The 27,713-nt window shown below is 35.6% G+C and overlaps 1 protein-coding gene and 1 long non-coding RNA gene across 3 annotated transcripts in view; one reads left to right on the top strand and one right to left on the bottom strand.

Moving 5' to 3' along the window:
- LOC129059683 (uncharacterized) overlaps window positions 1-21,397 on the top strand; it is a 51,968-nt gene extending 30,571 nt beyond the window's left edge. The window contains exon 4 of the long non-coding RNA XR_008525701.2: window positions 21,138-21,397. This is a non-coding gene — a long non-coding RNA (uncharacterized LOC129059683). The remainder of the gene's footprint in view (window positions 1-21,137) is intronic.
- Window positions 1-27,713, bottom strand: part of CWC27 (CWC27 spliceosome associated cyclophilin) — a 255,598-nt gene that overhangs the window by 170,797 nt on the left and 57,088 nt on the right.

Below are 27,713 nucleotides of genomic sequence, written 5' to 3'. Positions count from 1 at the left end.
GAAGGGGGCACAAGAAGATTATGCCAATACTTTGCATATGATAGTGCTCAATAAATATTAAGAGAATTAAATTCTTGGTCATCTGTTGAAATACAGTCGAGAAGTTTTGCAATGCTCCCTCAGGCAGAAACAGAGGTTCATGATTCAAGTCAAAATAAGCAATAAAATTAATTTATTATATACCCACAAATAAAACTGTCCACGTTTCAGCTCTCTGATATCACAGATTTATTCCATTTTGGACCTGGTCTACCTGTTAGAAAGTTGTTCCATATTGTTGAGCCCAAATCTGCCTCCTAGTCACTTTGACTCACCAATCCTGATTCTGTCCTTAGGAACTCTAGAGAGAATAGAAATAACCAAGTCCTTGTTTCGTGTGAATACTTTTCAATGTAAGGAGTTAGGGGAGAGTGCCATAATACCATAGTCTGTAGTTTCTTTGCCAGCAAGTTCATTGACTCAATGCCCTAAAGGATAGGCAATGGGACCCATACAATTCTAAGTCATTTTCTCTTAAAAGAATTTAAAATGTTATAATTAGAAGTTTCAAAGGAACAGTAATTTATTTCAAATTATTTATAAGTTTGGGTTTGCTTTTATTTGAAAATGAAAATATGAAAAGCCCTTAATTTAATTAAAAAAAAAAAAAGTGGCCGGGAGCAGTGGCTCACGCCTGTAATTCCAGCACTTTGGGAGGCCGAGGCGAGCAGATCACCTGAGGTCAGGAGTTCAAGACCAACCTGACCAACATGGTGAAACCCCATCTCTCCTAAAGATACAAAAATTAGCTGGGCGTGGTGGCAGGTACCTGTAATCCCAGCTACTCCAGAGGCTAAGGCAGGAGAATCACTTGAACTTGGGAGGCGGAGGTTGCAGTGTGCCGAGATCATGCCACTGCACTCCAGCCTCTGCAACAGAGCGAGACTGTCTCAAAAAAAAAAAAAAAAAAAAAAAATGGTAAGCATCTGACTCTGAAAACACTGTTTGGCTCTTCTGTCCCTCCCTGAAGTAGATCTTAGACATCTAATAAATGCTGTCAGCAAAAATGCTTTGGGCTGAAGAATATGATAGAGGCATACTATTTTATTAGTAGCCATTTATTTCATTTTCATTTATGCTGGAGATTTTAGCCATTCAGCATGTATACAACCTAAAGTTATTACAACATTTTTAGTCACTGTGATCTTTTGGTTTATTTGTGCACATGAAACCATGACCAAATACGAGGCATTAGTTAGTAGCAGATACAAAATTATTGAAGCACTCTAACCAGTTACTTATGTTTCCATCTCTAAGAACATTTCTGTGTTTTAATACTAGTAGAATATTATTATCTACTAGTAGAAAGAGAAGTAATGCAGGTAACAATATCATGCTCTCCAAATTATACTGAAAGGCTATGTCATACACTGAAATAGTTGTTTATAAACTTTTCTGAAAATCTGGTTTCAAGAACTTAATTGAAACTGTTATTAGTTTCTAAAAGAGTTCGAATTCTCACCTTTAAAAGACAAAAGAAAACGAGTGAGATATATTCAATATAGTTAACTTTCCAACAAAGTATCAAATAAATGAGCATTCTGCATACTTCCTTGCACTTAGTAAGTGTTCAATACATCTTGAATTGAAATGAGTAGATTTTTACTTGGTATTGCTTAGCTAGCATCTAAATTAAATCATATAGCTAAGTTTGATGCCTTTCAAACATTTTCTAGTATTTTTTAAAAGTGTAAATTGATAACTTATAATTGTATAAATTTTTGGAGTACAAAGTGATGTTATGATTTATGAATACAATGTGGAAAAATTAAATCAAACTAGTTAACATCCATCACTTCAAATACTTAACATACTTTTGTGGTGAGAACATTAGATATTCATTTTCTTAGCCATTTTGAGATGTATAATACTCCATTGTTAACTACATTAATGATGCTGTGCAATAGAACTAAAAAACAAACCAACAACATATTCCTCCTGTATGATTTTGAACCCTGTGAGCATCATCTCCCTATTCCTCCCACCCCTCCAGCCTCTCTTACCACCATTCTACTGTGCTTCTATGAGTTTAACTGTTTGAGTCCACATATAAGTGAGAACACAGGGTATTTGTCTTTCTGTGCCTGGCTTACTTCACTTAGCATAATGTTCTCCAGTTCCACTGATGTTGCCAGTGACAGAATTTCCTTCTTTTGCAAAGCTGAAAAGTATTCTGTTGTGCATATATAATACACCACATTCTCCTTACCTATTCATTTGTTTATGGACACTTAAGTTGAGTCCGTAACTTGGCGACTGTGAATAGTGCTGCAATGAACATGTAGTGTAGACATCTCTTTAACAAATGAATTTCAAATCGTTTAGGTGAATATCTAAAAGTGGTATTTCTGATTCATATAATGCTAATGTTAGATTTTTGAGGAATCATCATACAGTTTTCATAATGGCTGTACTAATTTACATTCCCACCAACAGTGTACAAGGGTTCCCTTTTCTCCACATCCTTGCCAACATTTTACTCTTTTTTTGATAGCCATTCTGACAGGTGTGAGGTGATACGTCATCATGGTTTTAATTTGCATTTCCCTAATCATTAGTGATGCTGAACATTTTTTCATGTATCTGTTGGCCATTTGTGTCTTCTTTTGAGAAATGTCTTTTCAGGTCCCGTCCCCAGGTTTTAATTTTTTTGTTTTGTTTTCTTGCTATTAAGTTGTTTGAGCTCCTTATATATTTTAGATATTAACCCTTTATTAGACGTCTGGCTTGCAAATATTTTTTTCCCAATTGTAGTTTGACTCTGCACACTTGTTTCCTTTGCTGTGTGGAAGCTTTTCGGTGGATGTAATCCCACTTATCTATTTTTGCTTTCATTACCTCTTGTCAAATCCAAAATATCATTAACTGTACTAATATGTCATTTTTCCCCTATGTTTTCTTCTGTCAGATTTACAGTTTCTGGTTTTAAGATTAAACCTACTTATTTAGTGTTGATTTTTGTATATGGGCCCAATTTCATTATTCTCCATGTGGATATCCAGTTTTCCCAAAACCACTTATTGATGAGACTATCCTTTTCCCTTTTTGGCCCTTTGTCAAAAATCAATTGATCATACATGCATGGGTTTGTTTCTGAGTTTTCTATTATGCCCTTCAATTGGTTGACAGGTCTTTTTTTTTTTTTGGCCAGTACCAAGCTGTTTTAATTACTACAACTTTGTAGTATAGGTAGCATAGTTTAAAATCAGGTAGTATGATACCTCCAGCTTAGCTCTCTGTGCTCATAATTGCCTTGGATATTTGAGGGATTTTTTTGTGTGTGTTTATATGCAGTTTCATATGAATTTTAAGATTATTTTTTCTATTTCTATGAAAACTAACATTGGAATTTTCATAGTGATTGCATTAAATCCATAGATCACTGTATTGGTCCATTCTCACACTGCTATAAAGAACTACCTGAGACTGAGTTATTTTATAAAGAAAAGAGGTTTAATTGACTCAGTTCCAGATGGCTGGGAAGCCCTCAGGAAACTGACAATCATGGCAGAAGACAAAGGAGAAGGAAGCACCTTCTTCACTAGGCGGCAGGAGAGACAGAGAGAGAGAGAGAGAGAGAGAGAGAGAGAGAACTGCCACACACTTTTAAACTATCAGATCTCAGGAGAACTCACTATCACGAGAACAGCATGGGCAAAACCTCCCCCATGATCCTATCACCCCCCACCAGGTCCCTCCCTCAACATGTGGGAATTACAATTTGAGATGAGATTTGGGTGGGGACATGCAGCCAAACCATATCAATGACTTTGGGTAGTGTATTAGTGTGTTCTCCCATTGGAGGTGCTGCATACTTTTAAACAACTAGATCTTGTGAGAACTCTTTCACGAGAACAGCACTAGGGGGATGGTGCTAACCCATTTGTGAGAAACCACCCCCATGATCTAATCACCTCCCACCAGGTCCCAACTCCAATGCTGAGGATTACAATTCAACATGAGATTTGAACAGGGACACAGATCCAAACCATATCAATTAGTATGTACATTTTAACAACATTAATTCTTCCAATACAAGAACGTGATATCTTTCCATTTCTTTGTCTTCTTTAATTTCTTTTTACAGTTTTCAGTGTACAGGTCTTTCACCTTCATAGTTAAATTTATTCCTAACTTCTTTTCTTTTTTTTTTTTTTTTTTTTTGGTAGCTATTGGAAATAGGAGTGTTCTTTTGATTTCTTTTTCAGATAGTTCATTGTTACTGTACAGAAGTGCTACTGCTCTTTGTGTCGATTTTGTATCCTGCAACTTTATTAGTTCAAATCGCTCTTTGGTGGAGTCTGTAGAGTTTTCTACATATAACATTGTGTTGTCAGCAAACATTCACAATGTTACTTCTTCCTTTCCTATTTGTGTGCCTTTTATTTCTTTCTCTTGCCTGTCTGCTCTGGAAAGGAATTCTAGTGCTATTTGAATAGAAGTGGTGAGAACGGGCATCCTTACCTTGTTTCAGATTTTAAGAGAAAAAGCTTCCAGCTTTTCACCATTGAGTATATGATTAGCTGTAGGCTTCTCTTACATGGTTTTTATTGTGTTGAGGCACATTCCTTCTATACCTAATTTGGTGACTTTTTAAAATAAAAGAATGTTGAATTTTATGAAATGCTTTTCCTGCATGTAGTGACATGATCATATGGTTTTTATACTTCATTTTGTTAATGTGATATACCACATTTATTGATTTGTGTATGTTGAGTCTTTTGTGTATCTCAGGGATAAATCCCATTTGATCATGGTGGAGAATCCTTTGAATGTATAATTGAATTTGGTTTTCCAGTATTTTCTTGAGGATTTTTGCATCTATGCTCATCACGAATATTGACTTCTAATTTGCTTTTCTGGTAACATCACTGTCTGGCTTTCGTATCACAGCAATGCTGGACTCATAAAAAGGGTTTGAAAGTATTTCCTCCTCTTTGGTTTTCTGGAAGAGTTTGAGAAGGATTGATATCAGCTCTTTAAATGTTTACTATAATTCAGCTGTGAAACTACCATGGGCTGTGCTTTCCTTTGGTGGGAGATTTTAAGAATTATTAATTCAATCTGCTTACTCATTATTGGTCTGTTCAGCTTCCTGGTAGGTGGTATATGTCTAGGAATTTATCCATTTCTCCTAGGTTGTCCTATTTGTTGGTGCATAATTGTTCATAATAGTCTCTTATGATCCTTGGTATTTCCATGGTATCAGTTCTATTGTCTTCTCTTTTAATTTCTGATTTTATTTATTTTACCCTTCTCTCCTTCTCTCTTAAGTTAGCTAAAATCTGTCAATTTTATTTTTTCAAAAATCAACTCTTAATTTTGTTAACGTCTTGTATTATTTTTCTAGTCTCTATTTCTTTATCCCTGCTCTGATCTTTATTGTATTTTTTCTCTCCTAGCTTTAGGCTTAGTTTGTTCTTTTTCCTATTTCCTTGAGTTGTAACATTAAGTTGTTTGAGATCTTTGTCTTTTTTTTGATATTTTTTTTTTGCTATAAACATTCCTCATAGAACTGCTTTTGCTGTATCCTGTAAGTCTTAGTATGTTGTATTTACATTTTCATTTTTCCCAATATATTTTTAAATTTCCCATTTAATTTCTTCATTGAGCCATTTGTTTTTAGAAACATGTTGTGCAATTTCCATGTATTTTTTAATTTTTCCAAAATTCTTTCTGTTATTGATTTCTACTTTCATATCATTGTAGTCAGAAAATATACTTAATATAATTTCAGTCATCTTAAATTTGCTGGGGCTTATTTTGTTATCTAAGCTGAAGAATGTTCTGTGTGTCCTCAAGGAAAATGTGTATTCTGTTGCTGTTGAACGGAATGTTTTATATATGTCTGTGAGGTCCCTTTGGTCAAAAGTATTGTTACAGTCCAGTGTTTCCTTATTAATTTTCTGGATTGCTAACCTGTCCATTTTTGAAAGTGAAGTATAGAAGTCCCCTGTTGTTATTGTGCTGCAATCTATTTCCCCCTTCAGATCTTTTTATCTTTGTTTTATATATTTAGATGTTCCAATGTTGGGTGCAAACATATTTATAAGTGTTGTATCCTTTTGGTAAATTGACCCCTTTATCATTGTATAATGTCCTTTGTCTCATTTTATGGGTTTTGACTTAAAATCAATTTTGTCTTATGTATGTATAGCTACCCCTACTCTCTTTTGGTTTGAATTTGCATGGAATATCTATCTATCCCTTCAGTTTCCATCTATGTGCATCCTTAAAAGTGAGATGTATCTTTGTATACAGTATATAGCTAAGTCTTGTTTTTTAATCCATTCAGTAACTGTCTTTTTATTAGAGAATTTAATCCATTTATAAACAAGGTAATCATTGATATGTAGGATGTACTATTGCCATTTCCTTTTTCTTTTTCTTTTTTTCTTTCTTTTTTTTTTTTGAGATGGAGTCTTATTCTGTCACCCAGGCTGGAGTGCAGTGGTGTGATCCTGGCTCACTACAACCTCCACCTCCTGGGTTCAAGCGATTCTCCTGTCTCAGCCTACCAAGTAGCTGGGATTACAGGTGCATGCCACCATGCTCAGCTAATTTTTGTATTTTTAGTAGAGATAGGGTCTCACCATATTGGCCAGGCTGGTCTCAAACTCCTGACCTCACGTGATCCACCAGCCTCGGCCTCCCAAAGTGCTGGGATTACAAGCATGAGCCACTGTGCCCGGCCTATTGCCATTTTCTTAGTTTTTTTTCTGGATGTTTGATAAATAATTTTTTCTGTCTTCCTCCCTTGCTGTCTTCCTTTGTGATTTGATGTTTTTCTGTAGTGGTATGCTTTGAATCCTTTCTATTTTTGCTTTATACTTCCACTAAAGATTTTTGCTTTGTGATTACCATGAGGTTTACACAGAACATCTTATAAACAATCAAGTATAAGCTGATAACAACTTAACTTTGCATACAACAATTAACTTTGCATACAACAATTCTATACTTTTGCATACCCCCTCAACATTATGTTTTTAATGGCAGAATTTACATCATTTTTAACGTGTATACCTTGATAATTTATTTTAGCTATAGCTGCTATTAATATTTTTGTTTTTTAACCCATGTACTAGGGATGAAATTGCCTTACACACCATTATTACAGTCCTAGCATTTTCTGAATATGGCACTATTTTACATATACCATTGAGTTTTGCAATTCATATGTTTCATGAAACTGAGGGAGAAAGTATTATTTCCTCCTCAATTATGAAAGATAGCTTTGCTGGGTTAAGTATTCTTGACTGGTAGTTTTTGTGTTTGTTTTCCTTCAGCATTTCAATTATATCATGCCACTCTCTCCTGGCCTACTGGGTTTCTGCTGGGAAATCTGCTGATAGTCATATTGTCTCCTTTGTATGTGATGTGTTTATCATCTCTTGCTGTTCTCAAAATACTTTGTCTTTGATTTTTGACAGCTAGATTATTGTATGCCAGCTAGATAATGTATGTATTGTGTACCCCTCTGTGTGTTGAATTTGATTGAAATTTCTGTGCTTCTTGTACCTGGATATTCACATCTATTCCCAGATTAGGGGATTTTTCAGCCATTCTTTCCTTAAATAGGCTTTGTGACCCTTTTTCTATTTCTTCTTTTGCAAATCCTAGTATGCAAAGGTTTGATCTCTTGATGGTGTCTCATAGTCCCATAAGCTTTCTTCATTCTTTTTCACTCTTTTGTCTTTCTGGTCCTCTAACTGGATAATATCAAATGTTGTCTTCCAGCTCATTGATTCTTTCTTCTGCTCTATCAATTCCACCAATGATGCTTTCTATTGAATTTTTCAGTTCGGTCATTGCATTCCTCAACTCTAGAATTTATATGTGTTTCTTTTATATTGTTTCTATTTCTGTCAAACTTGTTATTTTTGTTATGTATCAGTTTCCAAATTTTATTACATTTTCTATCCATATATTCTTGTACATCACTGAACATCTTTATGAGTAGTATTCTAAATTCTTCCTCAGTCATTCCAAAGATCTCCATTTCTTTGGGGTCCATTACTGAAGCTTTATTAGTTTCTTTTGGGATTTCTTCTGATTCTTTGTAGTTCTTGTGTCCTTGTGTTATTGTCTATGCATTTGAGGAGAAAGCCGCCCTTCTAGCCTTTACAATAGGTGTTCTTTGGCATGGATAGAGGTTCACTATTTAGTTAAGCCTGTGAAGGGCCAGCTGGTGATGATCCCAGGGAGTCAGAGCTTGTTGGGAGTTCTCTAACTTGCTGGGCAGATGCCTTTCCTCTGATGTTACATGGGGCTGCTGGATAGACTCCACTGTCTGGTAAGATCAGTGGCTGGGCTCTGCTATTAGGCAGAGTTAATGGCTAGAAACTGTGATGGTTTCTCATCAGGCCGGTTGCAAGTTGTATTCCCTGGATGGGCAATTCTGCTATTTGACATCTGCAGTTGGGCCGGGCTGTAGGCTGGGCTCCAAGGTTAGGCAGAGTAATTTCTTGGGAGAGGGGAAATACCAGAAGCTGTACCCCTTAGAAATGCTCAATTGAGGATTACCTCCCTGTCAGGGTAGAGTCATGGGTTTGCCTTGTGGCAGAGTTGAGTGGCTGTTTGACTACCTGGGTCAAGCAGGTCTAGGCTCTATGCTTCTCTAAAATGCGTGAAAGTGGAAATCTCCCTGCCTGTGCAAAGTCACTGGAATGGCTTATTGGCTGAATGGCGCCACTGCTTGAGCACCCATGTCAAGTCAATCTAGAACATTGAATTCTCTGAAATTCATAAAGGTGGAGAGTCTCTCTGCCTGGGTAGGGTTGTAAAGCAGGTTTTTTGGCTGAGGGTGAGGGGAGCTGCTGCTTGACTTCTCAAGTCAAACTGGTATAGACCCTTCACTTCTCCAAAATGTGAGGAAGTGGGCAACTCCCTGCATATGCAGGTCACAGAGGTGAGCTCTGAGGCTGGGTGGGAAGCTAGCAGCCTAAGGACTCAAGCTAGGATGAACTTCCCATCTTCCTTCTCAAGGCAACTAGCTTAGCTTTGGGGGTCAACTATGAGGTTGGCTGGTATCTGTGACCAGGCATCACAGCTGTCAGGAACACAGAGGTACTGTCAAGATCCATGCACTGGTCAACATGACCTCTGCCTCCTTTATCTATTTCTACCCGACTCCAGGCAGTCTAGCCATGCTGCCTGCTTTGGAGTGGGTTTCATAAGAAGCATATCAGAATGCTAGGTATACTGGATGACTGCATCCAGTTCCCTTCCCCCCTGTTGAAATTCTGGGTTCAGAGAAAAAATCTCCATCTGGTGTTGTGCTTGACTTAGGGGAAGAGGAGGGGCAGCACTGTTGGAATAAGACTGTTCTTATACTTCTAATTCAGGTTTTATTCAGTTCTGCAAATCATGCAGGTAACTCAGGCTTGTTTCCAAGTGTAGCAGTTTTCAAAAGGATGCTCTAGTCTAGTCTAGCTGAACTTTGTGGGTCGGGGCCGGGGGGTGGCGGAGGGGTGGCAGTGGGAGGCAGGGCATGGAAGTGGAGCTTGAGACTTCCTCTTCTGTTATTTTGCTGATGTCACTAGTCACCAGACCCTGTACATTTTAAAAATCATGTAGGTATTTAAATGACTATAACTATACTTCCATTTTGATTTTCCAGCACTATAAAAAATTCTGTTAATGTTTAGAAAAAGATAAGCAAGTAATTTTTAAGTGCCTGTGAACTTCTCCAGATTAAAATCTACCAATTCATTTCACTTGTTTGCCTAGAAAATAAGGTTTTTCTCTTCTGTTATAATTCTTCCTACTAGATATAGATATGTCAAAACATTTACATAATATTACATTTTAATTGGGTGGAGGATAAAAAGTGGACTGATTTCTGGATATTGCCAATCTCTCCTGGGAGTTGTGTCATTAGTGGAATTTGTTTGGGACTAAACCTACAAATAAAATGCATTAACACTTCAAAAAACTGTCTCAATGTGAGTTAATTAGAATTGAGATGTTAACATCAATACTCCCACATATATGAAGCAAATCCTTGATTCTATTCTCTCTTTCCTAGAAAGTGGCTATCTTTAACTTTTTCCATTGTTGTGAATCTGGAAGTCAAAGAAAGGCCCTCTTGAGTTTCCTGATAATATATGGTAGTGGGCTTTTCGGAGTCACAAAATAAATGAAAACAGTAGAGGTATTAAAATCTTAGAAAATCTCAGAGTTCTTGCTGAACAAATAAAGCTAATGTCTGGGAAAAATACTTACTATCTTCCTTTGCACTGCGATATACAACTGACAACCAGTGGACTGAGGCTTTTCAAGAAATATCATTTTAGAAAAACACAGATAAATCAAAAAATCCTTACACGAAACCTTGAAAGAGTAAACCTTGTAACATTAACATTAATGGAGATTGATTATTCTTACATAAATGATTCCTTTTAAGGTGAAACATTACACAGGACTTGAAGACTGAGATAGGGTTTATTGGCAAAAGAATCTTGAGAAACAATTAGAACTTGAAAAAGGCCAGGTAGGGTGGCTCATGCCTGTAATCCCAGCACTTTGAGAGGGTGAGGGTGGGCGGATTGCTTGAGTCAGGAGTTTGAGACCAGCTTGGGCAACATGGTGAAACCCCATCTCCACCTAAAATACAAAAAATAAGCCGGGCATGGTGGTGTGCACCTGTAGTCCCTGCTACTTAGGAGGCTGAAGTGGGAGGCTTGCTTGAGCCTGGGAAACGGAGGCTGCAGTGGGTCGAGATCATGCCACTGCACTCCAGCCTGGGTGACAGGGCAAGATCCTATCTAATTAAAAAAAAAAAAAAAAGGCTGGGAGCAGTGGCTCATGCCTGTAATCTCAGCACTTTGGGAGGCTGAGGCGAGTGGATCACGAGGTCAGGAGATCGAGACCATCCTGGCTAACATGGTGAAATCTCGTCTCTACTAAAAATACAAAAAATTAGCCAGCATGGTGGTGGGTGCCTGCAGTCCTAGCTGCTCAGGAGGCTGAGGCAGGAGAATCGCTTGAACCCAGGAGGCAGAGGTTGTAGTGAGCTGAGACCACGCCACTGCACTCCAGCCTGGGTGACAGAGTGAGACTCTGTCTCATAAATAAAGAAAAATAAAATAAAACATCAATGAAGGAAATGCCAGATTGAAGCCTAAAAGTAGGGAATTCAGTTATATTACAATATTGTAAACCAGGGGTAAGCAAACTTTCTGTATAGGACCGGATAGTACTAAATAAATATTTTAGGGTTTGTAGGCCACATGGTCTCAATCACAACTACTCAAATCTGTCATAGTAGCATAAAAGCAGCAATAGACAAAATATAAATGAGTGGCTATATTCTATTAAAACATTATTTCAAAAATAGATGGCAGGCTGTATTAGGTCTGTAGTCTGTAGTTTGTCAACTACTATTTTAAGTCAAAAGTAAATACCTAAACTTGGCTGGGCGCGATGGCTCATGCTTGTAATCCCAGCACTTTGGAAGGCCAAGGTGGGTGGATCACCTGAGGTTGGGAGTTCGAGACCAGCCTGACCAACATGGAGAAACCCCATCTCTACTAAAAAAGAATACAAAAATTAGCTGGGCATGGCCAGTGGCGCAGGTCTGTAATCCCAGCTACTCAGGAGGCTGAGGCAGGAGAATCGCCTGAATCCAGGAGGCGGAGGTTGCAGTGAGCCGCAATTGTGCCATTGCACTCCAGCCTGGGCAACAAGAGCAAAACTCCACCTCAAAAAACAAAAACAAAAACAAAAACACAAAACAAAGAAAACCTAAACTTGGCAAATACAGTGGTAACAAAGATATAAAAAAACGAATCTTAAATATTTATGTGGAAGATGTGATAGGTTTTGGTGACTGACTAGATGTAGTAATAGATATTACCGAAATAAGACTTCAGGATGACTTTCAAATTTCTAGCTTGGTAACTAGGTGGGTAAGGGTATATTCACTGAGAGAGGGAATCTAGAACAGTGCTATGTTTTAAATGCACCCTCCAAAACTCATGTTGAAATTCAAGTGCCATTGTGATAGTATTAAGCGGTGGGATCTTTAAGAGGTGATTAGGCCATGAGCAATCTGCCCTCATGAGTAGATTAATGCCATTATCATGTGAATAGGTTCATCATTATGGGTGTGAGCTCCTGAAACAAGGTGTTTGGACTTATTTCCTCCCTCTGTCTTGCACCCTCACTTGTCTTTCAGTCTTCCGTCTTCCTCCTCCTACCATGGGCTAACAAAGCACAAAGGCTCTTGTCAGATGCCAGCACCATGGTCTTGGACTTCCCAGCCTCCAGAGCTATAAGCCAAACAAACTTCTGTTGCTTATAATGACCCATTCTTTCATATTCTGTTATAGCAGCAGAAAATGGACAAAGATAGACAGGGTGTAAATTTGGTAAGAATGATTACAATTTCTGTGTTGAAAATGTTGAATTTGAAGACGCTGTGGGACACCTAATTGAGACAGCTATAGCATGCTTTTCTACCTTCACAACGTGTCAATCTCCACATCCTGTCAATTCTCCCTTACAAAGCTCTCAAATTTCTTTGCTATCCAGTCCTCCTGCCCCTGGCCTGGCCATTCCCAATGCCTTGATTAGCCCCTTATGATCTGGCCTCAAAACTGATTTCCAGACTTCAAGCCTCAGGGCCTTCTAATTCACTGTTCATATTTAGGCCAAAGAAACCATTCTAAAATATGAATCTGATCATGCCCCTTCCATGCTGAAAATTCTTCAGTAGCTACCCAACAAAATACAAGTTCTTTTATGATCTGACTACTGTCTACTTACTGTAAACTAACAGTAACAAACAACAATAGCATTAATAGCTATCTTTTGCATTTATATGGTACATACTGTTACCTTCAGCTGAAAAAAACCCGCCTTATAGAAAGACTTGTAAAATTATGCCAAAATATTAAGAGTTCTATGCAGATAGAAAAAAACAGAGTTTTTTTTCCCATTTTTACCTGCCTCTGTTTTCTAAAATGTCCTTAATGAGGACTTTTTTTTTTTTTTTTTTTAATGAAAAAGGGTAAAAACACACAAAGGCCAATAACAATCAACCCTCTTTTCTGCCAACTCCTTCTGCTCAGTCCTTGGGAAAGCTTCATCTTCCCATCCCTTGAGGACATTGCTTGGGTGCAGCAGTAATTCCTCTACTGTCTGGCTCCTGCTGTTGGTCTTCGTCATCTCAGCTTCTGCAGTGCTCACTTCTCTACTTGGCACACTAAGCCACTTTTTCCCACCACACTGACTACTTGGCTCCTAATTCCCAGCCACAGACTCAGAGATTTAGCTCTGGAGAGGGCAAGCCTGAAGGGCTATGCCCCTGGCAGGGAGCCTATATATGCACTAGTTTCCTCCAAAGAGAGCCCCTAGAGACTAGATCTAAGGGAGTTTATAATTTACAGTCTTCTGGTCACAGATGACCCTGAAGTTACAATGTCCCTTTATAAGATGTGTCAGGAGTCCTCTTTGACTGCTTCCTCTTTGGTCACTCAATCAGTTCCCATGTCAAGTTGCCACTTCTTTTTTCACAACCAACTTTTCTGTGTTCTTTTCAAGTGCTTTAATCTCCCCCTTAGATAAGTGCCACAGATTCCTAACTGATCTTTTTGCCTCTAGTCATCCCCCACTGTAATCTATCTCATTAAGATAGTACTCAAAAATATTAAATAGATCCCAAAAGAAAGCCGAAATAGTCTGCTTCAAGATCTCTACATTCCAGCCCAACACTTCTATTCCCAGTATTTTCCTGTGGAGATAGGCCTTTTACAGTGCCCTGCCCTCATCAGGCCCTGTGCTTTCTTGTTTCCAAGTACTTTCTCAAGTCCCCTCCAGAAATAAATTTCTTCCTACCGGCTTCATCCTGCTACATTTATGGCCTAGCTTGAATGCTACCTATTCCATTAAGCTTTCCTTGTTCACAAAAGTCAACTATTCTTGCCTTAAATTCCTTAACACTGCTTGTATCATATATAACTACTCACCAGCTTCTATCCTTGCACCCATTACATACTTCCGTATACTATAGCCTTTCAAACTCTCATCTTCTTCATTCTTGAATGCTTCACAGGGCCATCACAATTCAAAATCCAGTAGATGAGTACTGAATGAATGTTTCTTCTCAACAAATATTTTAAGAGTAAAACTTTGTCCTCATATATCTAAATTCTGTGCACCTCACACATTTAAAGGCCTCAATGAATACAAGTACTTCACTTATTTACTCATTCAATAAACATTTCCTGAGCACCTAGTATATGCCAGACAGAAGTTAGGAATTCACAAAAAGGATTCCATTAAAGTTCTGAAAATGGCCCCACCTTCCATTGTTTTGAAAGATATTCTTTTCTCATCAAAAAGAAATAGACCAAACAGCTTCTCACTTCCTGTTAGGTCAAATTTTTATAGTATGACTGATTATTTTCATAGTATGACTGATTATTTTTCATAAATTCCCTAAGCAGATATGACAGATATGGCTACATTCAAACCTGAGTATAAAAATCATTCTAAATCCAAACATAAATGATTTTACAAATTTGGTGAATTTTGATTGCCATACTTCTCTGTCCTTTTCTCTAACATAAAATAATCAAGAGCTTACTGGGTTACTCTAAAATTCAAAGTTATAAATTTCAGCTTTAATACCTATGGGGAAATGGGCTTTCTGGAGCACTTGTAAGTTTGTGGCAGAGAACACCTGGGTATTAGCTCTGCTTTCTCCCTCTGGATGAGAACGTGTCCTTGCTGACACTGAGTTCACTTCAACAACCAGGAAACTCTGGTAATTATAAACATTCCCTTAAAAGGAAGCCCACAGATTATTAGTTCACGTTCCCTGGAATAGTGATGAAAATGCAATAGCCCACAGATTGTTAGCTCTTATAGAATAGTGACTTAAAAAGGGCAGTGGCATAGTAAGAAATGAACTTTCCTGATTCAGGAACCCTATCTGTATATTGTATATACATAATCTATATGTATATTGTTATTAGCAGCTGTTTATCTCTATTGAGGGCCTTTGTGATGAAGAGAAATTATGCTGATATATTGCATCTGTTTCAACTCTGACTTTACTTCTAAAAACACTGGATCTTTGGTTAACTAAATTGGAAACATAAAGCTAAAAGCACACATGTGAATGTACATATGTATATGTGTATGTTCTCCTCCTGTCAATCCATAACCTACCCAAAATGCTGTACAAGACTTAGAGGAAAACTAAGATAGTAAAACCAATCTAATGACTTTGATCAAATAAGTAATGCTAATTCCTAAGGAATAAATCAACTATATGACCAACACTAATTGTAGAGAATGCTCATTTGATTAGTTGAAGAGTCACTAAGGAGATTAACTTCTGCATAGGATAAATGTAGACATCTAAAAATCTCTAGGAAAAATGTAGTATTAACTAAGGTGCTTTTTGAGGGACACTTCAACTTTTTAGGTATGATATCCAAAAGACTGAAAAGTTTAAAATGCCTTCTGAAGGAAATACTATGAAAAGTTTTCAACTTCAAAAATACTTTGAAAGTAAAGAGGTTTCTATGATCGGCAACAACTATTTCATATTTTGTAGTTTGAAAATGTTCAGCAAAATTACATAGCTTAACTAAGTTGTAAAACTCTAAATAAGAGAGACCCCTGTGAGGTGAGGTTTGGCTTTTTTTTAATGTCAAAATGGAAAATATAGTGGTAATATGGTAAAATGAATTTCTTTAACCCTGAACTTGCTTCACATTCTTGCTAAGACAAAGTCATTTTGCTATTTAAAAGAGATAAGACTAATGCTAGATATTAAACCCAGTCACTTTATTGAAATATTTTCTAGTTTCTTCACAAAAAAAGAGAATGAGTTTTGAATCTTCTCATGAGTTTTGGAACCAAATTTGACACTTTAGTAGCCAAAGTAAGCAATGGAGTCACATTAAAAACTTATCAGTCTACAAAAGGTCTGCTTATTTAAAAATTAATTAAAACTATGCAGGCTATTGAAGAGCTTAACATCTTTAACTCCTAATCTCAACAACCAAAAATGTAGTTACATATGATAAAGATAATAAGAATGCCATTTTACACCAAAGGCGTTAGAACTCCTTCTTGAAACAAAAGACCCTCTGATATATCTACTTTTGTGCAAAAAAATAAATTCTTAAATCTAATAGCTGAACTCATTCCAAAAATGCAGAGAGAGCCTCATTTTCTGAGGGTTTCTCATTTGTACCTGGAAAAGACTTGAGCTTGAATGACTTGTGAACCGCAATTACGCACACCCACAAATGTCGTACTGCAGACATGAGTATTTGTTTGTAACATTTGGTGGGTATGAAGTGGCAAGCACAAAAGCCATCCTTTTGAAACTTTTCCTGGTGTATGGAAAATCTTAGTTTCTCATTTATGTAAACCAGTCCTGTAACTCAGATAAATACAACTCTTTGGAACAGAAATATTACCACGTCCTTGCTTTCCTCAGCTAAACTTAGAGCACTCAATGATGGGCACATTTTCTGGGCTCCACCTTCTGCAAACAAATTTAAAAGTACTGAAAAGTAACCAAGGCTTTACATCACAGAGTAACAGATTTAGGAAAGAAGGCTGGAGAAATGTTACAAACAGTACTGTTACTCTGTTGGGTGATTTAAACAGTAAGATTTATTGTCTCCTTCCAGTCTAAATTCTAAACCATGGATTTTGTCAAAGGTTCATACTAACTCACATCAAATTAGGCTTGATGTGAATGAGCCAACTCACTCCTAACCACATACTAAAAGTAGGAAAATGATTTGCCTTTTTGTTTTGTTTTGTTTTAAGGTCACATGCCTGGGACCTCTGCAAACAGTAGTATTATTAAAGGAAAAACTCCATGCAGTTCCGAGAATGATAAAAACATCTCCACAGAGGAGATATTTCTGATTAACAATTGAATGAAAGTAAAAACAGTAAAGTGAAATTTAAAAATAGAACATACCACATAATGCTTTGCAAAGTAACAGGCAATCAGTGCTATTTGTGCCTGACTGCCTTGAGATTAACTTTTCTCTTTCCTGTCCATTGTCTTCTAGAGCCACTAATGAACATTAGGTTACCTCAAAGGTGTGACATTTCTAAGCACTTTGAGGAAAAAGAGGGGCTTCAGCAATATTTAAATTTAATTGTAAACTATTTGCTTAAGGTTCACTAAATGATACTATTATTATCTATAAATGTGAAAAGAATATACTCTCATCTGAGTGGGTGGCTTAAATGTAACTTTACTTATTTGAATATAATATTCAAATACTTGCTAAACTAATTGTGGGATATAATTTATAAACTACTTTATTGCTTCATTAAATATTTTCTTCTTGGGTTAGGTAATTTAATGTCTAATCATTTTATCACCAAAATTAAACTTAGTTTTTAAATCTTTGTTTCGGTTTGATTGCCCACATTTCAACAGTCCCAAGGATTATGACAGGCTCACAAAGAAACGAGAGATATAGAAGCAACACATATCATGACAAGACTCAAGTCCTTTTCCTTAGGCAAAAATACAGTGGTTTCCTTCATGAAAGATATAAAACATGAAGATATAAAACAAAAGTCACCAGAAAAGTCTAATCAATTTTGCTAGAGCCTATAATGACTTAGATGTTCAGGAGAAAAAAATAATTGTTAAAAGAGACTGAGGTTCCATACGGTGAACAAATATCAAAATGATATTTAAGTTATACCAAAAACTTGACCATCAGTTCGTGGCAAATTATTCCTTCTAATAGAAATGAATCTACATTACCTATATTTAGCAAGATCACATCATAGAGAAATATAGAGCTATTTCCACTGCTAATTTACATAATGGAAAGTGGAAAAGTTTGCTGTTTCCACATGCCAAGCCAAAATATATAATTATCTTTGCCAAATGTTCAGCAATCTACAGGGTTTGTATGCATAAGACATCCATAGCCAGGATTACATCTGTTTTATGGACATCCATGTAAAGGGACGTAGGAACACCGACTTAGTCTATAATCCTTTATAAAATGTGACTTGGACTTTTACTTTACATAGAAATATTCATTTATTCAGTAAATTTTTGAAAACTAAAATTTCTAATTCTGATATTAGAACAACTCTCTAAAGACACTATGTTAATGCACAGTGAATAATTTTTGTGGAAATCATCTATTGTTAGAAAACTTTCTTCAGTCTATTATGTGCCTGAAATGGTAGCTTTTTATTCACAAAAATAAATAAAATTATACTTATAAATGTAAAACCCGTAAGAAAAAATTTTTTTTATAAAATTACCCATTTCTGTTTTGTTAATTTGGATTTAAAAGATGTGTTTCTATACTACCAAGAGGTTTCTATACTATGTAAGAGGTTTCTATACTATGCAATCTCCAGAAACCTTCAGTTGTTTTGGCGGTGGGACCCAGGGACACTCCCAGAATTGCAAACTCTTTTCCTGTTCTACAACTGAATCCAAGGACAATCTTTAGAAACAATCCTTGCTTCACCAAATATAAAGCTTGCTTTTGGAGATGGCTCAGGGGAAAGGATTAAGAGCTTAGGTGTACACAGCCTGAAGAAACAGGATAGTATAAGCATTTGAATGGGAAACTTTTGGATCCTAGGTATAGAATACACATGTGTCCTTGGAGTTTACAAAGAAACACTTCAGTTTCAACAGAAACAAACAGAAGAAAGACAAGGAAGGGCAGACATCAGTAAAAATACAGTTAAGATAAATGCTTGGAAATCACTCCACTTTCTTTTTGAATGTGTCACTGTACTGAGCATTACCTTTTGGCCAAACTAACAAGAGTGATTATCATCTACTTTAACTTAGAGTGAAAGGTGTTTCATAGGACTCCAAAAACTAAATTATAAACATGAGGTTAAAACAAAATATGAGGTTATTCCAGATCTCTTGTAGGGACCTAGAAAATTACATCAAAGTTCCCTTAGTTTAAAAAAGAAAGAAAGAAAAAGTTCTCTTTGTGTTTATGATACATAAAAGAATACTAAGGTAGTATGAGGAGACTTAATATCAGAGCTTTACAGAGGAGTTCACTGAAGGTTCAAATCAGAAAAGAGCAGAGTTATGCAGCTGGTTACAAAAATCACAGAAAAAAGCTGTACTTGTTACCTTATTACGCCAACAGATATAATTCAATAAAGGTTGAAAGTTTTTTTTTTCTTAATTTGGTTTTACTTTCTTTAGAATGTATTTGAATATTCATGATATAATGTGATTTCTTTAAAAAAAAAAAGCGAGGCGCGTGACAACTTTTGAGATTGCTTCTATAAAACAATTCACAGCTGATTTTCCCTCCATCTCATGTTTAGTGATACTATACATATTATTTTTGGTAATTCTCATTTACTATTCTAACAGAATAATTTCATCCAGTGTTATTAATGATCAATATAATAAAGTTTCCTGTTGGCCCCAAAAGTATGGTTAGGTACTTTTACTTTCAATCAGAAGTTCTGGCAAATATGTTCAAGAAAGACAGGAGCAATTAAGAGCTTATATGTTCTGAATAAATGATGGGTCTAACTTAAGGAAAGAATAATTTTGATTATATTCAGACACTCAACATTCTCCTCCTACATTGTGTGGCAAAAATGATAACTAGCTTCAGCACAAAGTTCTGGGTGAAGGTCATAGGAAAAAGAAAATCAAAACTATTTGGGTATGTCCCTGAGTTATCAACTTCCAAATAAATCTAGGTTGCAAAGAATACATGAACTGAAAATAAAAGCCTACATAGAACAATACAAGTGGTTGTTTAACTTCTAAGATTAACCAAGTTGTGCCATCACTTAACACTGAAGTCCAAAACAATCTAACAACCTCTTTATACCACAACAAGTACCTCTCAAGGACATTTAAATCGCTGTAGGAATCATCTCAAAAGCACGCATTGCTCAATAAGAGAATCCAGTTATATACAGATGGTGGCATTTATTCCTCCATCGCTGATATCAAGGAAATTCAAAGTAGGTGCTTTAACCTAAAACAGTATAAACAAAATATAGAAAGAACTGTATCTGAGGATCTTTAGAACTAAACTATGTGTCATTTATCTGGTCTGGTTTAAGCATGAGCTGATTTGAAAGCAGTGAGATGAACCTGAATGGAGTTTTCAAATATCCAGAACCAATGGAATACATACATAAATCTGTGTGTGGGGTTATGTGTGTATAATACAAAATAATTTGGAAATATGTGGGCTTACCATCTACTAGTTACTGTTCTAAGAGCTTTACATATTTTAAATCATGTAACCTCACACAAATCCTATAATGTAATACTATTATAAGTTCACTTTACAAATGAGAAACTGAGGTTACAACTTGCTCTAGATCTCTAGATTTCATAGCTAGGCAGAGCCAGATTTGTTTGGTTCTAGAGTCTGTGCTCTATGCTCTTAAGCCACTATATAAGCAGTTCATAAGTACGGTTCGTGGACCCTGGGAAACTCTGAAATCATTTCAAGAGCATCTATGAGGTAAATAGTATTTTAATAATATTAAATGTGATTTGCTTTTTCACTGTTTTGACATTTGTACTGAGGGTACAACTGCTGCATGAGTCAAAGTGGTGTAGCAAAGTCTAAAAGTCACTGTATTTGTCTCTGTCAGGTACTCACAGTAGTTTTTTAAAAATGCCAGTTTCATTTAATATCCTTGATGAAGCAGTAAAAAAAATATTAATTTTATGAAGTTCCAACTTGAATACAGTATTATGTGTTATGGAACAGAAGTATGCACAAAGCACTTCTACTGCAGACATAAGTATGATAGTTGTTTTGAAGAAAAACACTTGTGCAAATATATGAATTGTGAGCTAAAACTGGTTTTATGGTATACTCGATATTTGAAAGAAAAACTGGCAAACTTTGTTATTCTAATCTGGAAACAAAGTGAACTTCTCATTTCAAAAAAAAAAAAAAAGACAAACTATTAGTAGACAATAATAAAATTTGAGCTTTCAAGCAAAAGTTGGAATTTTAGAAAACTCAAAACCACTACCATGGAATTACCCAAACACTGAAAGATGTTTTTGAAAACAAGGGATGACATTAACAAATGTGATTTTTTGGATATTACAGAACAAGATGTATCAACATTTGGAAGATCTGCATAACTTGATGGATCAATGCTTTCCACATGACTAATGCACAATATTACAAAATCACACATGGGTAAAAGATTCATTTAAAGTGCAAAATAAACCAATGGATTTTAATGTACAAGAGACTAGGAAGGGTTTATTTATTTGGTTTTAGATTTTACATTGCATGCAACTTATAAGAAATTACTACTTGTTGAGTTTTGGTTAAGTATTAAAAAAAGAATAACCACAAATATATGTGCTATTAAATACTCCTCCTTTCTCATATTATATATCTATGTAAAGTCAGATTTGCCTTCTACAGTTTGACCAAGACAACATAGTACATGCAACAGAGTGAATAAAGAGGCAGATATAGGAATCTAGCTGCCTTCTATTAAACCAGTTATTAGTTATAAAAATGTAAAATAAAACCACTCAATTTTTTTGGCAAAACGGTTATTTTTTTCTAAAATGTATGTTATTTATGTGAAGATTTAATGGAGTTTATTATTAGTTTTCCTTTCCGACTTTTATTTTAGGTTCAAGGGGTACATGAGCAGGTTTGTTACATGAGTCAATTGTGTGTCACAGGGGTTTGGTGTATAGATAATTTTGTCACCCAGGTAATCAACATAAAACCTTATAGGTAATTTTTCAAATGTTTTTAAAACTTAAAAATTTAAAATTTAAAAATTTAAAATTTTTAAAATTTGTTTTAATTTCTAATAAAGTAAATATATATATATATCTCAAATAAATAAAAGCCTTTTGGAGTCCTCAATAATTTTTAAGATTGTAAAGGGTCCTGAGGCCAAAAAGTTTGAAAATGCTGAATAAAACTACACTCTCTTTTACAAGTGTGAGTGAGTGTGTATATATACGTACGGTGGTGGAGGAGAGGGGAGGAAAGTAGGGATTTTCAACTTCCCTAAGGGGAGGAAAATGTACTAACCAGCAAACATGAAAATTATCTTAGCAATTATAATTCTATAATTCAAGAAATTGTCATTCAACATTTTGAAAAATGGCATTTTCACTAAGCAGAAAATAGAAATAATAAGCTAGAAAACTATCAGAGGTCTGATGAGGAGTAAACCTGTTTGAGCACTACTGAATGTCTAAAGTACACAAAATCAAATGTGTAGCTCAAAAATAAACCATATTTGTAATGTAAGGCAATTACTGATATAAGCATAACATAATATAATAGACAACATATTCAAATCCTTGAAGAACCAGCTGAGACACATCATTTTTAAGTGTGCCCTAATCACACACCAGATGCTCAATAAATGTATAGCAAAGACTTAGAACCAACCCAAATGTCCATCAATGATAGACTGGACTAAGAAAATGTGGCACATATACACCATGGAATACTATGTAGCCATAAAAAAGGATGAGTTCATGTGTCTGTTGGCTGCATAAATGTCTTCTCTGAGAAGTGTCTGTGCATATCCTTTGCCCACTTTTTGATGGGGTTGTTTGATTTTTTCTTGTAAATTTGTTTAAGTTCTTTGTAGATTCTGGATATTAGCCCTTTGTCAGATAGGTAGATTGTAAAAATTTTCTCCCATTCTGTAGGTGGCCTGTTCATTCTGATGGTAGTTTCTTTTGCTGTGCAGAGGCTCTTTAGTTTAATTAGATCCCATTTGTCAATTTTGGCTTTTGTTGCCATTGCTTTCGGTGTTTTAGTCATGAAGTCCTTGCCCATGCCTGTGTCGTGAATGGGGTTGTCTAGGTTTTCTTCTAGGGGTTTTATGGTTTTAGGTCTAATATTTAAGTCTTTAATCCATCTTGAATTAATTTTTGTATAAGATGTAAAGAAGGAATCCAGTTTCAGCTTTCTACATATGGCTAGCCAGTTTTCCCAGCACCATTTATTAAATAGGGAATCCTTTCCCCATTTCTTGTTTTTGTCGTTTGTCAGACTATCAAAAGGATAGAAAACCAAATACTGCATGTTCTCACTCATAGGTGGGAATTGAACAATGAGAATACTTGGACACAGGGTAGGGAACATCACACACAGGGGCCTGTCATGGGGGGCGGGGGGAGGGATAGCATTAGGAGATATACCTAATGTAAATGACGAGTTAACAGGTGCAGCACACCAACATGGCACATGTATACATATGTAACAAACCTGCACGTTGTGCACATGTACCCTAGAACTTAAAGTATAATTAAAAAAAAAAAAAAGAATGGAAAAGAAAAGAAAAAAAATGGCACAGCAAAAAAAAAAAAAAAAAAAAAAAAAAAAGATGAGTTCATGTCCTTTGCAGGGACATGGATGAACCTGGAAACCATCATTCTCAGCAAACTAACACAAGAACAGAAAACCAAACACAGCATGTTCTCACTTTTAAGTGGGAGTTGAACAATGATAACACATGGACACAGGGAGGGGAACATCACACAGTGGGGCCTGTCGGGAGGTGGGTGGCTAGGGGAGGGATAGCATTAGAAGAAATACCTAATGTAGGTGACGGGTTGATGGGTGCAGCAAACCACCATGGCATGTGTATACCTATGTAACAAACCTGCATGTTCTGCACATGTATCCCAGAACTTAAAGTATAGTTAAAAAAAAAAAAAAAAAAAAGTGAATAAAAGTATTAAAGTGATTTTCCTGCCTCAGATTTGCCATTGAAGTTATTGTCAGCATATATTCAGCAATTAAGTATATGAGGCCTTCTGTGTAGTTCTAATGGTATTCCATGTATTTTACATATATACACACATTTGTATATATATACAAATATAAGTTACATATTTCTTTCTCGATACCTGTTTTTTTCCTAGTAGAGTTCTAACAGATCCCAAATTAAATTTTTCAAATTGGGGAAAAATTAACATCAATTGTAGACTGTTTCTGGAGGAAAATTTTACTTAAATTCTAAATAACATACAAATAAAATTACAAACATGATCCATTCATAAGTTGAGTCAGTACTGACATTAAGCCATTAATTCTAAAATTGGAAATTGACTGAATTTCCTGGACCTAACAAATAATCTCACAAGAAAAAGAATAAAACACATGATTCATAAAAGGTAGAAGTTAGGCTTGTTTTTAGAAAATTCAAATCATGAAAAATCATTTTATAAGAAATGACATTAGCAATCTAAGTATCCTGTTATAATATAATCTGGTTCAAATAAATACAGAAATATTAAAAATCACATTTTCATTTTGTACATTGATATTATCATTTGCATGATCACAGATTCAACATTCACTCATTCCATTAAATAAACGGTTGAATATTTACCATATATCACATACCACAGATGGCTGTGATCAGCTTCTCTAGGTGGCTTCTTGCCCTTTTGCTTGCATGTACTATTTTGATTAACTATTTTATGGGTAGGGGGAAATAATGTGAATATAGTAACTGTTTCTGAATTTGACGTGTTATAAACTGGTGAGTGGCCTGGGAACTTTCAGAGGAAAGTTTTACCTGTACAGGTAAAACTAAGCCAGATTTACATTCAGACTCAGATGACCTAGGTTGTCAGTAACAAAATAATCTTGAACAAGTCACTTATCTTCTATTCATAAAAGCTTTATTTGTAATTAATAAGGAAACTGGGTACTATGCTCTGAATGTTTACAATCTCTCTTGGGCCTCTTTTATAAGGGCACTAATCCTACTTATAAAAGAGGCCCAAGAGAGGTCTCAAGCCCCTTCTGCCATTTGAGGATGCAGGAAAAGACAGCTGCCTATGAACAAGGAAGTGAGCACTCACTAGACATCAAATCTGCCAGTGCCTGAATACTGGACTTCTCAGCCTCCAGAACTGTGAGAAAAAAAAAAATTTAGCTATTTATAAGCCAGCCGGACTATGGTATTTTGTTATAGGAGCCCAAATGGACTAAGACACTGGGAGACAGTTAATATGGTTCTTTCAACTTTCAACTTCCATAATTCTATTTAGGTGCTGTAAACATTTGGCATAGGAAGATTAAGTGGGACAGAGGATTAAGTGCTACTTAATAGGAAAACAATGGTAGTATAAATGACTCATCTTAGCTACTTTAAAAATGCCTAATACATTTTTCTTAAATTAAAAATGTTACATAGTAAAATGAACAGCATTCAGAAAGAATCACCTGAAAAATTCTGAAAATTATTAGAGAATACATAGTCCCCCTGCCTTATCCAAGAGGGATACATTCCAAGACTCCCAGTGGATAAAACTGTGGAAACCATGCATAGTATGAAACCCCATATATACTATGTTTTTCAATTTGATACCAAGATGGCTACTACTAAGTGACTACCAGGCAGCTAGCATATAAAGTGTGGATACATTGCACAAAGGAATGATTCATATCTTGGGCAGCACAAAGCAGGACGGTGTAAGATTTCATCACACTACTCAGAATGGCATGCAATTTAAAACTTATGAATTATATATTTCTGGAATTTTCCATTTAATATTTCTGGACTGTGGGCAACCAAAACTACGGAAAGCAAAACCATGGATAAAGGTGGACTATTGTGTCCTTAATAAGTATGTAGTATCTTGAAAACAGAAAAAGAGAATATGATATAATTTAAATAGCTACAATTTATTAAATGCCTACTAATTCATATTAGCATTACAACAATCTGGTAAAATAGCTATTTTTATTTCTGTTTTAAAATAAGGAAACTGAGGATCAGAGATTAAATAGTCAGGCAAAGATACTAAGTTAAAAAGTGGTACAGCTGGTATTCCAACCTGGATGTGTTTAACTCCAAAGCAATACTCCTTCCTCTATAAAAACGTAGTATTCCTGATTCCTACAAACAAGTCCTTTTTTTATAGTCAAGTTTCAATTGCTAATGGTAATGGGAAAAGGAACAACATGAAAAAATAAAACTCACACAAACATGGTATAAAAGCTTATGACATGGAATAAATTCCAGTACGATGAGTTCTGAGGCTAGGTAAGATACTGGGTCAGATGGTTCTAGGTACCTTCCAAATCTCAAATGTGAATAATATTCTCAATTCATCGAAACTTAAACAGATTATCTACTCCATTTTCCTACTCATTAGAGAAATTTACAATTTTGTGTTAAATGAATTGTAAATTAAATACAAATATCAAGTATGTTATTTAGAGGATTGGGGGAATCTTCTAAGGAAGGGATGAGAAGACCTGCTATGTTAACTTTCTATTTTCTTTCAATGCACTTGTTTAAAAGAAAAAGACATTGAAAATTCAAAAGGCAATTTTAACCTAGGTTACTACAATTTGCTTAAAAGTGGGAAAAAATTGTTCCAGAGAAGAATATGCTGATTTGCTTTTTCATTTCCATTTACTTTTTCTTTTCTTAGGGTGAGACAACAAAATTGCCACACACATACACACACAATGCTCTGAAGAAAATTAAGGAGGACACGTCCAAGAAAATTTACCAACTAAAAATTTATCTTGGATAATGAAAAGGAAACTAAGATTTCTAAGTATTATACAGGATAAAACTGAAAGCAGAAGACATGAAACTAACAGTTGTATTACATTGTGATCTTAGCAAAAAAAAAAAAAAACCGAAGTTAAAAATTACTACTAACTTATTAACCAAAATAATTAGTGAATTATAAAGTCGGAACTTACTACTTGTCCTTTAGTTTATCAAGAAGGCAATCCTGTCAAAAAAAAAAACTGATTGATCAAGGAAATTTGCAAGTTTCTAGGTATAATCTAAACATTAACATGCAAGTCTAAAGTGCCATCAAAAATATTGGGGGCATTTAGAGGACATTCCAAACAACCACAGCAGAACACACATTCTTTTCAAGTGTACATGGAACATACACCAAGATTCACTATATGCTGGGACAAAAAACAAGTCTCAATAAATGTCAAATAACTGAAATCATACAGAATATGTCCTCTGACCACAATGATACTAATGTAGACATCAGTAACAAAAAAAATTTGAGAAATTCCCAAATATTTAGAAATTAAACAGCACACTTCTAAATAACCCACAGGTCAAAGAAAAAGTCACAAGAGAAATTAGGAAACATTTTGAGCTGAATGAAAATGAGAACCCAATTTTGTCAGTCCAGGTTCAACCAGAGAAACAGAACCAGTAGAAGACAGATAAATAGATAATTGATGGATGGATAGATAGATAGATAGATTGATTGATAGATTTATTACAAAGAATTAGCTTATACAATTGTGGGAGCTGCCTAGGCAGATCTGAAATCTGTAGAGCAAGCAAGCTATCAGGAAGGGCATGCTGGAACTTTTGGGCATGAACTGAAGCTACTATTCACTGACGAAATTTATTCTTTTTCGGGGAAGTCTGAGCTCTGCTCTTTGGACTTTCAAATGATTGAACCAGGTCCCTGGATTATCTGTGATAATCTGCTTTACCTAAAGTCACTGATTATAGATGTTAATCACAACTACAACATAACTTCATACCAACACCTAGATTAGTTTTTGATGGAATAACTGGAGTCCATCACCCCTCCAAGCTGACTTACAAAACCAACCATCCTAACAACATAACAAAATTGGTGAGATGCAGACAAAGCAGTGCTGAGAGGGAACTTTCAA

The sequence above is a fragment of the Pongo abelii genome, chromosome 4, assembly GCF_028885655.2.
Source record: "Pongo abelii isolate AG06213 chromosome 4, NHGRI_mPonAbe1-v2.0_pri, whole genome shotgun sequence".
Classification (NCBI taxonomy): domain Eukaryota; kingdom Metazoa; phylum Chordata; class Mammalia; order Primates; family Hominidae; genus Pongo; species Pongo abelii.
The sequence above is the reverse complement of the archived record's forward strand: the minus strand, read 5'-3'. Positions and strand labels throughout refer to the sequence as shown.